This window comes from Spinacia oleracea, chromosome 6 (assembly GCF_020520425.1).
Source record: "Spinacia oleracea cultivar Varoflay chromosome 6, BTI_SOV_V1, whole genome shotgun sequence".
Classification (NCBI taxonomy): domain Eukaryota; kingdom Viridiplantae; phylum Streptophyta; class Magnoliopsida; order Caryophyllales; family Amaranthaceae; genus Spinacia; species Spinacia oleracea.
Window position 1 is genome coordinate 24,595,507 of NC_079492.1, and position 15,759 is coordinate 24,611,265.

Consider the following 15,759-nt stretch of genomic DNA (forward strand, 5'->3'; position numbering starts at 1 on the left):
CCTAAACTAAAAAAAAATACCTCCTCTAAAGTTATTAAAAAAAAGAGTAACATGTCTAAATTATAGAAGTAACATACCTAAACTAAAAAAAAGTACTTCCTCTAAAATTATAAAAAAAAGTAACATGTCTAAACTATAGAAGTAACATACCTAAACTAAGAAGGTATCTCCCCTAAAACTACATTACAAGAAATGGTACTATTAACGACGGGAAATCCCGTCGCGAAAGGCCAATAATCGTTGATTAACGACGGGATTTCCTGTCGCGAACCCGTCATAAAAGGGGGCCGTCGTTAATAGAAATCCCGTCGTAAATTTGTCGTAAACCCGTCGTAAAAGACATTTGCGACGGTTATTCCCGTCATTGTTTGGTTGTTAGCCCCGTCGCAAAAGCCTTTTGCGACGGGATTTTTGACCCGTCGTAATTAGGTTGTCGTTAAAGATACAAATCCTTGTAGTGCTACTCCGTATAAAAAAAGTAACATGTATAAACTATAGAAGTAACATACCTAAACTAAAAAAAGTACCTTCTCTAAAATTATAAAAAAAAATAACATGTCTAAACTATAGAAATAACATACCTAAATTCGCAAGTGTGAACTGGTCTCACCATCAATTAATGGTGAGGACAGTCTCATATAAGAATTTGGGTTTTACAATTCCACGAAATTGTACTAATTATATGACTTTTATTAAGTATACTCCGCATATGAATCTACCTCATTATATGACTTTTATTAAGGGGGTAACATATTGTACCTCATTATATGACTTTTATTAAGTATACTCCGTATATAATAGAACGAATTCCGAAAGCTACTTTGAAAAGTTTGTTCAACTATTTTTAACAAGCAACACTAATAATAAGCTTAATGTTAGACACACTCGCAAAATGCTAGGACTTTTCTCCTTCGTAGAATGATGAGCTTTCTACACTAATAATGACTTTGAAGACTGAATTAGTATATGAGAATGAAGCGAAAAAATTAAATAAACATAATATTTACCATATTAAGAGTGTTGATACGAATTGGCAACAGAAAATACGAACACGGATAGTAGATTAGCAAGCTAGACATGTAGCTCGTCAATCGTGACTCCAAGACAACACCTATTGACTTACAATTGAAGCCACGAGTAGGAATCACGTCCTAAACAATGACAAAACTGAATTATAAGCAATAATTCAAAGAAAACTGAAACAAATGTTTTTTTTTTCTTAATTGTTGGATATCCTTATTTTCATAATAAAACCGGCTATAAATAGCTTAAACAAGCAGCCAAAGCTGGCGTTTACAAGTAGCTCAAAAGCCAGCCAAAACTGATTACAAAATGGCTAAAAAGTCTCCCTTAATGCAGCAAATAAAAGATAAGTAAAGGAATTAACTAAATGGGGGTATTTAGTTTCTTGTCCCCTTATTAACTTGATTTAAACATAAGAAATAAAAGAAATAAACTTGCAGCAGCCAGATTAAGTGTAACGTGCAACCTTGATCAAACAGACCCAATCCAAGACACCATACACACACAACGAGCCATCGAACCCAATAAGTTTCGGTTCCAATTGTAAGCACAAGATCATCACCCATAGAGCCTTCTTCATTCATGACTGTATCATCCCCTCCCCCTTTAAAAGGAATTGACCTCAATTCATCAAGGCCATCATCATCAAGATAGGGTGAGATATCACCCACATTGAAAGTAGCATGGACACTATAATCTCCCGGAAGTTCGATTTTGTATGCATTGTCATTCACACGTGCAATTACTTTGTACGACCCTTCAGCCCGAGGCATAAGCTTGTTCACTAGTAGAAAAAAGTACATTTGCAGCACCACATTCGCAGTGCACCTGATACGTGAATGTTGCAAAAAGTACTTAGTCAACGCGGGTCAAGAGGTTAATGAGCAATTCGCAGCGTAGACGAGCCGTGAACGTTATTAAAAGCTGAAAAAAAAAATCAAAAAAAAAATTCGCAGCGTTCATAGGTCAGTGTGCGGTGCGGTGCGATTATATCTTTGATTGCAACTTGTGCTTTGACCACGAGCTAAGAAAAAGTGGGGTCTAACAATTTCCCTCGAATCCTCCGCCTGTTTCATATCGAGATCTCAAACTGTCTATCCGGCACCATCTCAAACCCTAGCTACCTGCTTTCCCCCCTCTCTCTCTCAATCTCTATGGGAATTCCCTAAAAAAAACTCTAGGTAAATCTCTCATTCGAACTTTATTCCTCTAAATCTGGGTTCAGGCATTAAGGATACGTCAATATATTTCGATTTTGCGTCAAGTATTCAACCAGGAGAGATATGAAGAGAGGGAGGAAGAGAGAGAAAGACGCTGAACTTCTTTGCGCTCTACCTTCAATCTCCGTCGTTGACTTCGCGGTAGGGGTTCAAATTATCTCTTTTTTATTCGAATTTTGTTTAATTTATGGTATTTGGGTGATTTGATTATTTTGTGTGTGATTTATTGTTCTTCGTTTCATTTGGTACTTGATGAAAACTTTGATTGACTGATTCATGTTATTTTAAGGTTAGTTTTGTTGTTTTTCTATAACGGTATTTGGGTCGATTAATCTGGGGCCAAATTGATTCGAGATTTTTGGTATTTACTCGATTTTTTTGGTTATTTCTGTATATTTGAATCCTTTGCAAGTCAGATCTCATTTCTCCCTGTGCAATTATTATCTAATTTATCCCGTGTAATTAGGTTGTTTCGTTCTCAAAGTTTTGGTTCTTTGGTTCCCTGTTCATCCCCTTGTTGTTGTCCAACTGGTAGATCTGTTGTGATAATTACAACTCATATTATGTGCTTGAAAATCTAATATTTTTCAGTAATTTGTATGATTTCTTTAGCATTAATTTATTGTAATTTTTGGATGCCCATTTAGGAAAAGTTCTCATATCTGTTTGATTTTGTTTTATTTGAATTGGGTGAAAATCTTGTGTGTACATGATTATGCCAAGTTGTAATTAGAATTATGAGCATTTCTCATTGTTTGTCTAGTCATAAAGAGGGTAAATTATGTGTAGTGTTTTTAATTTGATATGGTTTTTGTTGTCTTTGTTTAGAGTTTCAGTAATTTTTTTTTGTCTGCTTATTTCGAGGAACCCTACCAAGTTCTATAACTTCAGAAATATTGCTTGGCTCTCAAAATTGAACAATATAATTTAAATCATTGATAACTTGAGATTCTTTTCAAGTAAATACGAGCTTCAACATCATAGTAGGAAGTATCGGACTTGAGCTATACTTAACTATTGATATCTAAGCTTTTGTCTCACCATTGAAACTTTTCATTGTACGTTTTTCAATGTATAAGACAACAATTTTCCCTTATCTTTACTTTTATACTCTTGCTTCATAAAGCATGTTGTTTTCTTATTGTCTGTAATGTATGATACATGTTTTATGACCTCTTGTAAATCCTCTCCAACGCCCTGACATGTTATTGATCATAATAGGGAACACCCCGATGAATTTATTGTCTTTAAAAGATCACTGAACATCTGAAGTTAAAAGCATATAAGCATGATGCGTTTAATTATTTTTGCAGGTTGGTACAACCATAACTAATGCTGTGATCAACGCACGTGAAGCTGTTGACAAGTCAGGTGGTGAAGAAGTAGAGAACGTTCCTATTCTTTCCACAAGTGAGGGTTATGGTGTGTATATGGAAGTTTGAAGCAACCTTAGGTATGTTAGTTTGGTAAAAATGACTGGGATTTGTTTATCATAGAGATGCTTATTCAGAAGTCTGGACTGCATTTTCTGTTTGCAAAATAGTATTAGTGTGATACGATACCTGCTTTTTTACCCCCCTTAATGTTGCACTTGCATGCATTTGTACTGTTATTTATTTTGCCTTAGAATTGGAGTATCGAGACTTTTTGCTTTAACTTGAGTAAAGACATGGTTTAGAACTAATATATGATACTCCCATTTCAACTTGCAAATGTTGTTTCTCTATGTACTTCCATTGAAGAGGTCTCACCAAGGTTTATTTATTGACTGTTTTTTTTTTTTTTTGGAGAGTGGAGGTGAATCTGGTCCGCTATCAACCTCGGCTTCATGCATTTGAGATTGTTTTTGGTTTCTTAGGTAATTCTTTCACAATATTCCTGTCACAATATTGAATTACGATTCTGACTTCTTGTTTGTTGTCAAATAAACGAGAATTTTAAAATTAATTCCTTGTGTACAAAATCATGAAACATTCCAAGTCCGATTATTTTCTTGTTTTACTGCGTTTCTTTTAATTGCAGTTTTCAAGATTTCTAAACATCCCAAATACGATTTCCCCAATTCTCTCATAATTCTCCTCCTTCCTCGTTCGATTTCTCTTCATAGAGTGTTTGTTCCATGAGTAATCTCCATCGCTTTTTCCCCATGTATTCTTTGTCTTCTTCTTTTTTCTTTTAGTATAATTCTATATGTGATGGTGTAGGGGGGGTTTTTTCCCGTTCCCTACAGGGGGGGGGGGGTTTGGCACGCGGCGGTTCGTTTAGGGAACCGTTGAATTGTTTTTGCACCTCGAAGGAGTCGCCACCAAACTTATTTTAGGCCTCGTTTGGGAAGACCGCACAATGACTCTATTTTTGGATAAGGCGTTGAATCCTTGAAACGGATGGGTGAGATCCGGGCTCGGGAACGAAAATGCTTATTCGGTGAGCTTTAGAAATATTCAAGTTCGTTGGCACAACATTGTTTCGAAAATAAACCCTAAGATTAGATTATGTGGGTTTGCAAATTAGAACAAAATAAAATTAATTGTACGGTGGTCACTTTGCTTTAAAGATTGATTTAAGGAACCTAAGGCCGGTTTGTCCAAAAATATCTTCGTTAAGCGTGATGTAACCTTTGTATTTTGTTGTATTTAGCATGTTGGTGATGAAAGCGATAAAGCACATAAAGCAACATCACAATACTAAATAAAATGCGGAATTAGTAAATACAAGACCCCCTAGAAAAGGACTAGGGAGTAGGTCCACATTGCCTAGAAATGGACTAGGCAAGTAAAGGTGCGGAATTGAAATTGCGGTATTGAAATTGCGGTATTGAAAGTGCGATATTGAAAGTGCGATATTGAAAGTACGATATTGAAATTTGTACTTGGGCACATGAGATTCGAACGCCAAGCGGCTCTTTAAAAATAAGTGCGCCCGACACGAATTCAAAGCCAAAAATCTAAACTTGGGAGAGGTTGCTCAACCCAAATGTCCTAGATTTTGCATATTGAAGTTGAAATTGAAAGCTTGAATATTGAAAGGTTTGAACTTGAAAAGATTGAAAGTTTGAACTTGAAATGATTGAAATTTGAAAACTTGAACTTGTATGTTGAAATTTGAAGACTTGTACTTGTATATTGAAAAATGGAGTTTTGAATCTCAAAAGATTAAACCTTTAAATGCTAAAAGGTGTCATCTTTGATTACTCCATACTTGAAGGTTATTTTAGTTCAAAGAGATGAATGCAAGCAACTTTGAACATCCTTGAATCTTGACAGTTTGTATTTTGTATTTTGAAAAAGTTTGTATTTTTGAAAAAGCATGTATGATTGTTGCAAGTGGTGTTTTTTATGACAAAAAAAAAACACCAACTTAATTGCTAATCATTTGAAATCAAAATAGCATGATTAATTGAAATGGGATTCGGATTTACCTAGTTAAGCTTAGGCTCGAGCTCCCAATTGCTCTTGAATTTAGGACTTTTTGTATGTGTTTTGAAGAGTTTTGAAGTTTGTATTGTGTGGAGTAATGTCGAAATTACGACGTTATGTGTGTTGTGCTCTCTATTTTTCTAAGGAAATTAGGTGTATTTATAGGAGGGAAATGGTGCAAAACGCCAACACACGCCAGCGCCTGGCGCCAGGCCAGCGCTGGGCGCTGCTGACGTGGGCTGAATGCCGCCAAAAAGGACGGAAAGATGCCGTCCTTGATTTGTCTTGTATGGGTGTACCTTCGTACGAATAGTATGATGTTTGGCACGTAGTGTTTGCTTGGAGGTTAAGGCTTGAATTTGCGTCTAAAAACAAACCTTTCTCGGGTTTTTGAGTTCCGGTTTTACGGGGCGGGGCCCGGCATGCTCGGTTTTGTGGGTCGGCGCCCGAATTTGACTTGCCTTATATGATTTTGAGTGGAAAAGGCCTAGTAAGACCAATGGGATGGTCCACTAATTGAGATTGAACTTGGATTTAGAAATTGGATTTTGGAAGTTGTATTTTGTACCGAGTTCTGGGAGGGGAACGGTCTCGGGGATTGGATTTTGGACTTTGGATTTCGGAGGTATTCTTAGCAATTGGGATTTCCCCCTGGAGTTACTCCAATCGCCTAAAAAGGATAAGGGTATCGTCATCATCCCAAAGGGGAGACACAAATTAGGTGTCTACAAAAGCCCCCACTTTGACTGATCGTTCGGTTAGGAAAGCGCAAGTCAAAGTATTTCGAAAGGGACGGAGAATGGTCAAGATGTTCTGCAATCGAGACCACTCTTTGTACGCCGGTACCTGCACAAAACATGCGTTAGAAAAAAGATAGAGTCTACCTCGGTGCGGTTGGTGATGACTCTGATTTGTACGTGTACTTTTCCGCCTTCAGTTCAGGACGGAGCTTGGCATCGAAAATTTGAATTTTTGAATCTTGAATTTTGAACTTCGACACCCGGAGTTAATCTGTTGGGATGTGCTTTGCTGGGGATAAGAGCTTTTTACTGGCCCTTTTGAACTTTGACTGACTTTCCCGGAGCTTGGGTCCGTTCGGAGTTGGGTGCCTGAGTCGTTATATTTTTGGACTTTGTATTCTTGAAATATTCATCTGTTTGTACTTGGAGATACAAGTGTATACCCGTATTTTTGATGGATGGTTCGATGCGACGTTTGATGCTTGGTGCGGAAGACCGTAGCAGCAAAGGGCGTGCAATCAGCACGGGAGACCGCGCCCGGCAGACCTGCGCATGCAGCAGGTCAGCGCTGGGCGCTGGTGTGGTGCCTGGCGCTGGGCAGCTGAAGGAAATAATGCCCTTGGTCCAAGTATGCATTCTATGTTAAGTCTAATAAGTGCGGTTCAGTATTAATTAACAAGTTAATAATTCAGTGAGATCAAGTGAGCTGAATGCCTAGCTAGAGGCCGCTTCAGTTCAAGTGGAATTAATGATATTAATCCACATCTTACTCTTGACTGAACCCGTAGGGTCACACAAATAGTACGTAAACGGATCAAGTATTTAATGGCATTAAATACTCTATCTATGGATATTCGGAATCGACGGATCTTGGTTTCAGTGGGAGCTGAGATCGTCACAAGCAAGAAATGAATACTCCGGAAACGATGATATTGCCGGAAACGGAAATATGGATCGTATCGGAAATATAAATATTATCCAAGTCGTAGATGTTGCCGGAAACGGAAACATGGTACGTATAGGAAAGTATTATCGGAAATGGAAATATTGCCGGAATCGAAAATATTGCCGGAAACGGAAATATTGTCAGAATCGGAAATATTATCAGAATCGGAAAATAATTCCGGAAACGGAAATATTAAATATTTGTTCGAAACGGAAATTAATTCCGGAATCGGAAATATTAAATATTGTTCGTATCGGAAATGAATTCCGGAACCACGAATTTAATCGGAAGCGTATCGTACGAATAAGCATCGGACGAGGCCTGCCGGATGAGGGCCCAGCACGAAGCCAGGCCATCGCCCAGCAAGACAAACGCACCACACGAACAGCCAAGGCCACGCCAGGCCCAGCGCAAGGCCAGGCCCAGCAGGCCATGGCAGCGCGCGCAGCAATGGGCTGCGAGCTGTGCTGCTGCTCGCGTGGGCTTGCAGCTCGCGTGGGCTGAGCGGCCGTGTGGGCTGTGCGCGGGCATGGCCTGCACGCTCGTGGGTCATGCTCGTGTAGAGTTTGTGTTCACATACGAAACCTAAATTGTGTAGGATTTGTTTGATGATTAAATTCCTAATCCTAAAAGGATAAAATTAATTAGTTAGAGTCCTACTAGGATTCTAGTTTAACTAATTAGTATCCTAATAGGATTCCAGTTCCTTTTCCATACCTCTATAAATAAGGGCCTAGGGTCATTATTTGCAGGTACGATTGAAGTATTCAAAGGTTAAGTTTTTGAAAGAAAAATCAGCCATGCACTTGCAAACGCATAGCCAAAATTCCTAGTAACCTTAAGGGCGATTCTAGTTGGTCTAACTTGAGGCGGATCCGGACGTACTGTGGACTATCTATGGAGGGACGACATTTGGAGTCCTAAAGACTTGTTCTTGTTCGGTTCGGGCGCAGCTAGGGAAGGCACGCTACAACATGTATGCATCAATTCTATGCTAAATGATTATGTGAAAACAATATGCTTTCCTGGATTTATGGTTTTTCCGCATGATTTATGAATTATCATATGTATCATAACCTAACAGTGGTACACGAGCCTCTTATTATTTTCATAATCTAAATTGCATGAACATGGTTAAATATTACAAATTTGCAAGAATTAAAAGGGGTGATTAATTTTCGTAATTGTTAATTAATTGCAAATTGCGTTTATTTAATTATACGTACGCAGTTTTTCGGCAGTTTCTTCGTTACTCATCCAAATCGAGTGATTTTTGTGTCAATTCCGCATGTAAAATAGTATTTTTCGGCCGAACCCAGAATTCTCAAATTCGAAGCCTAACTATGACTTTTCGGAGGTTTTAGTTTTTCGAATGCAAAATTTCTTAAATTTAAAATGTTAAATTAAATATTTGCGATTCTTATTGATAAATTTTGAATTTTTGATTGACCTACTGTATATGTTTAACAAGTTTAAATGCCTAGCCTTGTTAATTATGCAATCTAATTTGTAATTATGATTAATTTGTTGAAAATTGGAATAATTTAGAAGTAATTTGATTTTCATAATTAGTTATAATTTAATTAGATACCTATGATTAAAAACCACCATAAAAATTGTAAATTTATGTTAAATTTTAAATTTTTATGACCTGGACTTGAATCCATGTTAATCGGAAATCAATTAAAAAATAAATTTTTCGATTTTTCGCCCTAAAATTATAAAATTAATATTATTTATTAATTTGTCATTAATTTTAAATATAAATTTTTAATTTTTATGCGATTCGCTCATATAACTTGCACGCACAAAGCAATGGACGCTACGTGTTACCCTTAAGGGGTGTTGTATAGTGCGGGCATGCGACGACGAGCAAGGGAGCTCGTCGCCCATGCGGTACGAATGCAGCGAGCAAGGGCATGGTGCACGAGCACAAGGCACCATCCCTGCCTTGTGTCGTGGGCTGTGAGCAATGGGCGCATGGGCAAGGGCGAGAGCAAGGCACGAGCAGTCGCGTGTGGGAAGCAAGCGAGCTGCGCCACATCGCGCACTGCCTCGCTCAAGCGTGCGGAGCCTCGCGCGCAGCGAGCACAAGCTCGCGAGCAACGAGCGCTGCGCTCAGCGATGGTGAGCAGCGTGTGCGTGCGACGAGCGCTGCGCCCAACGATGGTGAGCAGCGTGCTTGTTGCGACGAGCGCTGGCGCGCGCCTTGCGATGGGGAGCAGCAGCGATGCGACGCAACGCATGGGCTGCGCGCACATGGCCAGCGATGGCTGTGTGCGTGTGGCCCATGGGCGTGCGTTGCGTGGGGTTGTTGCGTTGCGATTAGATCGTTTTGAAATTTTAATTTGAAATTTTCAGTTTACGTAATTTTAATTAATTTTAAAATTAATAATTTAAATTATTTTCTTGGATTTTAATTTTGAATATTGTAATTATAATAAATTTTATTTATTCTAAACCGCTAATGCACCTTTCTTTTATCAAATCTCAGGGACCCCAATTCACCGGTCTAGCGTACCCAACAAGAAATGTTCCGGCACACCGAGAGAAAGTGTTGATGAACTTGTATGCGCGCAAATTCTCATTGGATCTTGGTTGTTCTTAACAGCGATGAAAACGAAAGGGCTTGATGGCCATAGGTAATTATTTTACTAAAATTAAAATCATGAATTAATTTAAATACGACTGAAATTAAATTAAATTTTTGGTTTTAATTATAAATTTATATGAGCTTTAAATTTTAATTAAATTTGTATGTTTCCGGTTATACTAGAAATACATTTTTATGTTTAAAATTAGTAAAGCATATGAATTTATTGGTTTAAGTGGGAGCCCTTTTTAGTCATAAACTCTTGATTAGGTCTACAAATCCTTAAGGTTAAAACAACTTGATTAGAATTAATAAGGACTGAATAATTTATAGATTATTGGTGCCCTTGATTAATTGCTGCAAATGTTTATGTGATGCATAATGTGTTTTACTAACCAGCTATGTGGGCCATTCATGATAATGAATGGGTGAATGGTATATATTGTATATGTACTATTTTGCAGGTTATGAAGTGACTAGTATGGCCCAAATAGGATAGAAAATATGGTCTGCGTACCATTAATTTGAATGTAATTGGTCTAAAGTACCAAAAATTGTTTTGCAATTCAAATATGGTCTGCGTACCATCAAATAGTTGTAATTAGTTTAATTATAGCTTATCCTATATGAAGAAAATGGTGCCTCCCACGGAGATTTTCGAGACGGACTTTGAAGTTGAAGCTTCAAGATGAAGTCGGGCCATACTAGATCACATTTATCTTATGCATGCTTTAAGTTATTTATTGCTTTAAATATGTCTTAATTATGCATGAGATTGTGGCTTGATTATGTTGCATGATTAAGGATTTTAGTTCACTTAAAATCTAACCAACATAGTAAGAGCCTTAAGTTCCAAACTTAAAAATTGAGTTATAAGGTTCCATGCCAAAATATACACTTGCTTGGATATCCTTTACATCAATCTAGTAATAGTTTTCGCTCAGCGAGGTGTTACTTATTGGTCCTAAAGGGGCAAGGTACACAAATAATTGTGAGTACATGTTAGTTTTGGTGAAACTCAACGATATAAGTAAGGAGTCCTTTTATGTCGTGGCAAAATCGATAGGTTTACCTAATAAGTTCTTAGACGTACCTATCAACCAAGAGTAGTTTCTAGACTATTAGCAAAAGGTTTTTGCTTACCTAAGATGTTTTAGGATTAAGTCGACAAACTGTGCTTAATTCTTCAATGATTTTAGGATCTTGGAATCATTTTATTCACACCTGCCGGAACAATAAATTCGAATAAAATGCTAATAACTTGTTTGAATTGCATGATTGCTTTAATTTCAAGTTATTATTTATGATAAATGTTTAGACTTTGCATGCTTCAATGTATATTTTAATTATTGTTTATGATTAAATATCTTGCACTGCAATTAATCCTTTTAGAAAGGTAACAGTAAATTTCCTCGATTGGTAGTGAATCCAAGAACGATTCACGGAAATGAGAGAAAATGAGCAATTTAAAATGTACGTTTCTTTTAGCGACTTTAATGGTTGTTTTCGAGTATCAAAATCGAATGGCAAACCGATTGGTGCTTGTGAATTCAAAATACAATGTAGTTTTGAGATCATAAAGCATTGAGTTTAAACGCTCAGCTTTACCAATGGTTAACAACCTAATATCTTTGTCCATTTAATTCTCGAATGAGTCTAGTCCCTAGACATTCGAATAGATCGATGCTTAGAGAACTTTAGAAGCTTCTGGTAAGATCATCTAGTTGAAACAAAATATTCAACATAAATTAAATGGTAAGAACCTTGTTGGAGTGACATTGGACATGTCTAACAAAGTATAAAAGTCAACACTAAAGAATTCAATTCTTAAGACTATAAGAAAGGGTACAAGAAATAGGAAAACGAGGAACAAATGAAAGGAATTTACGATTCCGTTTCTACCTATAAGTTTATGTTTAAAGAAAAGTGACCTAGCAATCAAACTTCCTTGGTATCATATACCGCTTGAGGTTCTTACTTCGGTAATAACTCAAACAATGGAAGCTAGGATACACTAATGACCTACAAGTGGGAAATGAAGCATGGAAATGCTACATTAGCTGTAGTATAATAGCCCTTTTTTTTAATAGCACAAATATGTGATTAAAACGGGATTTGGCCATTAATCCGATGAATAAATTTGATTTTCGTTAAGATAAGTGTGATAATTATCAAACGACTATGTGAACTATAGACTATGTGTATGCGTTTTGTGACATGTGTTATGAAGCAATGAATTAATTTTTAAGTCATAAACTACATATAATTGATAAGGAAATGTCATAAGAAAATTTAGATAGAATATTTTATGAGAATTGAAGAATTGAAAACAATATTGGGAACTCTGATATTGACATTTGGGGTAATACGGTAATTCCCGAAAAACACATTCAAGCACCTAATTAATGAAATTAATTTTAATGGGAACTATTTGGGGAATACATGTGACATATTAGGGTATTAATCAAGGTATTCTAACCTCCTAATCACCCACTAAGTAAAGCTTAAACATAGATACTTCCAGCAGTATTCTGCAGCAGACCCACCTTGGGAAATGACCAAATTGACCCCCCTAAGAATGAGAAATTACAAAACTACCTACACCCACCCTTCCTATAAATACAGAGCAACCTCTCATAGTTTTCTCCACCCCAGAAAAGTCCAGAAACCCTCTGCCCAGAGCTCTTCCCTCCCCTTCTTCTGTCTCGCCAGTTCTGGCGTGTTCCAGGTGAGGTTTCACCTCCAATTTTCGTCCCTTTTCCTTCTGAAGTTTTGCATGAAACTTTAGGAAATTGTTCTTTACCTATTTGTGCAGATTGGGTAAGCAATCGTTTGTGGAAAAACCAAGGGAAACCAAGCCAACCGAAGCCAAACCCACCAGCTAAGGTAAATCTGCTAGGGCTGTAACTTGGGTTGAATTAGTACCTTATTCTTGGGATTCTTCTTGTCAAATTCTTATATTATGTTGGTATTGAATTAAGGGAAAGTGTTAGTGAAGAAATCTCTGATTCGTGAGCCATAGTTGAGGAGATATCACCCCACAATTAAGGTACACAAAACAACCATCATAAGCTTCTTTTTAAAAGCTATGCTATTTGATATTTATGGATGATTTTTTGGTGAAACGAATTGTGTGAATTAAATATTGTTCTTGGTGATGAAATATACTTGGTTTCCTGTTTATTAAGTGGTTTTAGTTGCTGGTCAAGTCGTGATTGGTAGGTAGTCCAGCATAATCCATCGAAACGAACCGTAGTTTCAATTGCAAAGTTTCCTTGTGTGATTTTCTTTTATAAACTGAATCAGTTGAATTATAGAACTTTGGGTGTAACCTTTTGCAGTCAAGATATTCATGTATTGACCTGTTTCCTTAGGGTTTAATTAGTTTTGAATAGAAAGGATTTAAATTTACACAAAAACCTCGGGAATTGCTCGTTTTCGCTTAAACTAAAAATCTTAAATTTCAAGCTCTTGTTTTGAAAAGAATTTGTGAATTTTGACAGCAATTATTTGAGAAACGAGATTTCAATGAAATATGAAGATAACCACTGCTAGTTCTTGAATTATTTATTTATAACTCGTGATGTAATTATGATATAAGCTTTTTGAAATGAGTTTTATGATTAAATTTATCAATTTTGGTAACCCAAAGAAGAAAATAAGCTATTTGATCTTTTAAAAAGTCTAATTTTGAGCAACCCATTATATTATGTTGTTTTCCAAGATAATATCTATTGTCTATTCGTTATCGAGTTTTGAAGATCTATTAACTATGTTAATATATTCTATATTTCAAACTTTTGATTAAGAATTTATTTAATTGGAGGAGTCAATATAATTTCCTGTAAAGAGTATGTTCGTATTGAATGATTAAGATCAAATTTTTTTAGTGTGATATAATATAAACTATGTATATTTTGATACGATTAGATTGTGTATTTATACATCGTTTTATACTATATTTTAATGAGAATTATTTTTAAGATCTAAATTATAGTGTTGGGTATGTAACCACGTACGATCAAGATAAAATTAAGTTGACTAGTCTTAATTGAGCTATTAAGCTAACTTGGGTATAACCTATATGCATCTGGAGTTACTTATAAGGAAGATTTTGGGTTATTATACTTGGAGTTATGAAAGTTTCATAGTATAATAAGGGTTTGAGTTTATTATACTATTGTGACTAAAGGCTTGAGTAATTTGAAATGGTGATCTTTGTGCTACAAACTTAATATTTGCATTTTTGGGACCGAGTATATATCAATAGGTTAATATTGAGTTTACTACTTTGTATTCGTGAGTATAATTCCTGACAAGCTTAAGGATTTCGGCTATATCTTGGATTTTAACTATATGCGAGTGCGTTCAAGCGAACCGAATGACATATAGGTGCTTAGGTTATCTTGTTTTCAAGATTTATGTATACAAAGTTTGTGAAAATCTTTGGATAAGCTATTATGATCCTTAAGCAAATCTTTTGAATGGATTTGTCAAATTGAATAAGTATCATTGTGATAATATTTTCAACTGTGTTTAATTGCGTTTAATTCAGATGTGACTTGGTTTGTGATACAAGCCTTTGAAGAATTATATTTATATATTTCTTAATTTTGTTAAATGAGTTTTAAAATGTGTTTTAGTGGGGAAGAAGCCATTAACAACGGCCATGAACAACACTTGTGTATTTGTGTGTGATCTGTGTAAATGCACATCTGTGCATCTGTGTAAATGTACATATGTACATCTGTGTGGGGACATGTCCTAAAAGTCTTGCAAGCATGTGTGAAAAGGTGGGTGACGACCCCTAAAAGTTTAGAGACAGTGGTTCTTCAACCCATCTTTATTCGTGTTCTCTTCCCCGATTTTTTTATATATGTTTAAAAGATAAAATGTGTTTGATTATGCTAGAAGTAACAATTATTGTTTAGCTTGTCAATGTGTGTGATTTGAAATGTAAATGATTTTCTAGAAAAAGCAAATATCTCTAAAATCTTTTCTTTTGTGCAAGCTTTGGATTATCAAGGATTTCTAAGAAATACGTTTTATATATTACTATTTGATATTATTTTCAAAATAAATTATCGTGAGCAATCCGTATTTGAGTTCGTTGTTCCAAAAAGGAATATACATGTGTGATTTGGATGTGAGCCTCAACATGAAGGTTTTCTTCATATTATATTGGGAAGTGAAGAATTAGTCTTGGTTATGTCGTGTTAATTGTTTAAGCTCGTGTAGACTTGAGATACGAGTGGAGAATATGTGATGGATTCATTCTCAAAGCATATGAGATCAGTTATATTGAAAAAAATGGATTTGAAAACTTCTGAAAATATAAATCGTACGATCTTTGGAAAACACTTGGTGACTAAGTGCAACCTTTGCTTGATTTATTTATCAACTATAAACATCAAAGTTGGGTTCAATATTTCATGTGCTTTAAATTATTGCAATTTGATTACTGAGTTTAATTTGAATATGATTTGATTCATATTGAATCGGTTTTATCTTTAAAAATAAATAAATCACGAAATTATATTTTTAAGCCACTAAAATGAGTTTCAGGTTGGGCAATGTGTACTCGATTTCCCTGACTTTGTTCTTTGAACCTGTCCTGGTGGGGACAGAGTCATTTTTAGTAATTTTGCAGGTATTGTGTAAGCTCGGATGTGGATTACAGATGTGATTGAGGAAGGAATAATTTTGCTGAAATGTTTCGAGGCCATCAAAGATTATGATAGGTTAAGATCTCTTGTGTATTTATATTTGATTATAAGGGATAATTCAAGTTTATTTTGTAAATTGGATTCTAAGTGTAATT

At 35.9% G+C, this 15,759-nt stretch overlaps 1 long non-coding RNA gene across 1 annotated transcript; it reads left to right on the top strand.

The window, feature by feature from the left end:
• Positions 1-12,600: 12,600 nt before the first annotated feature.
• LOC110780885 (uncharacterized) lies at positions 12,601-15,759 on the top strand. Its single transcript, XR_008922691.1, has 4 exons — positions 12,601-12,666; positions 12,754-12,824; positions 12,920-12,987; positions 15,566-15,759. It is a non-coding gene; the product is annotated as an uncharacterized lncRNA (long non-coding RNA).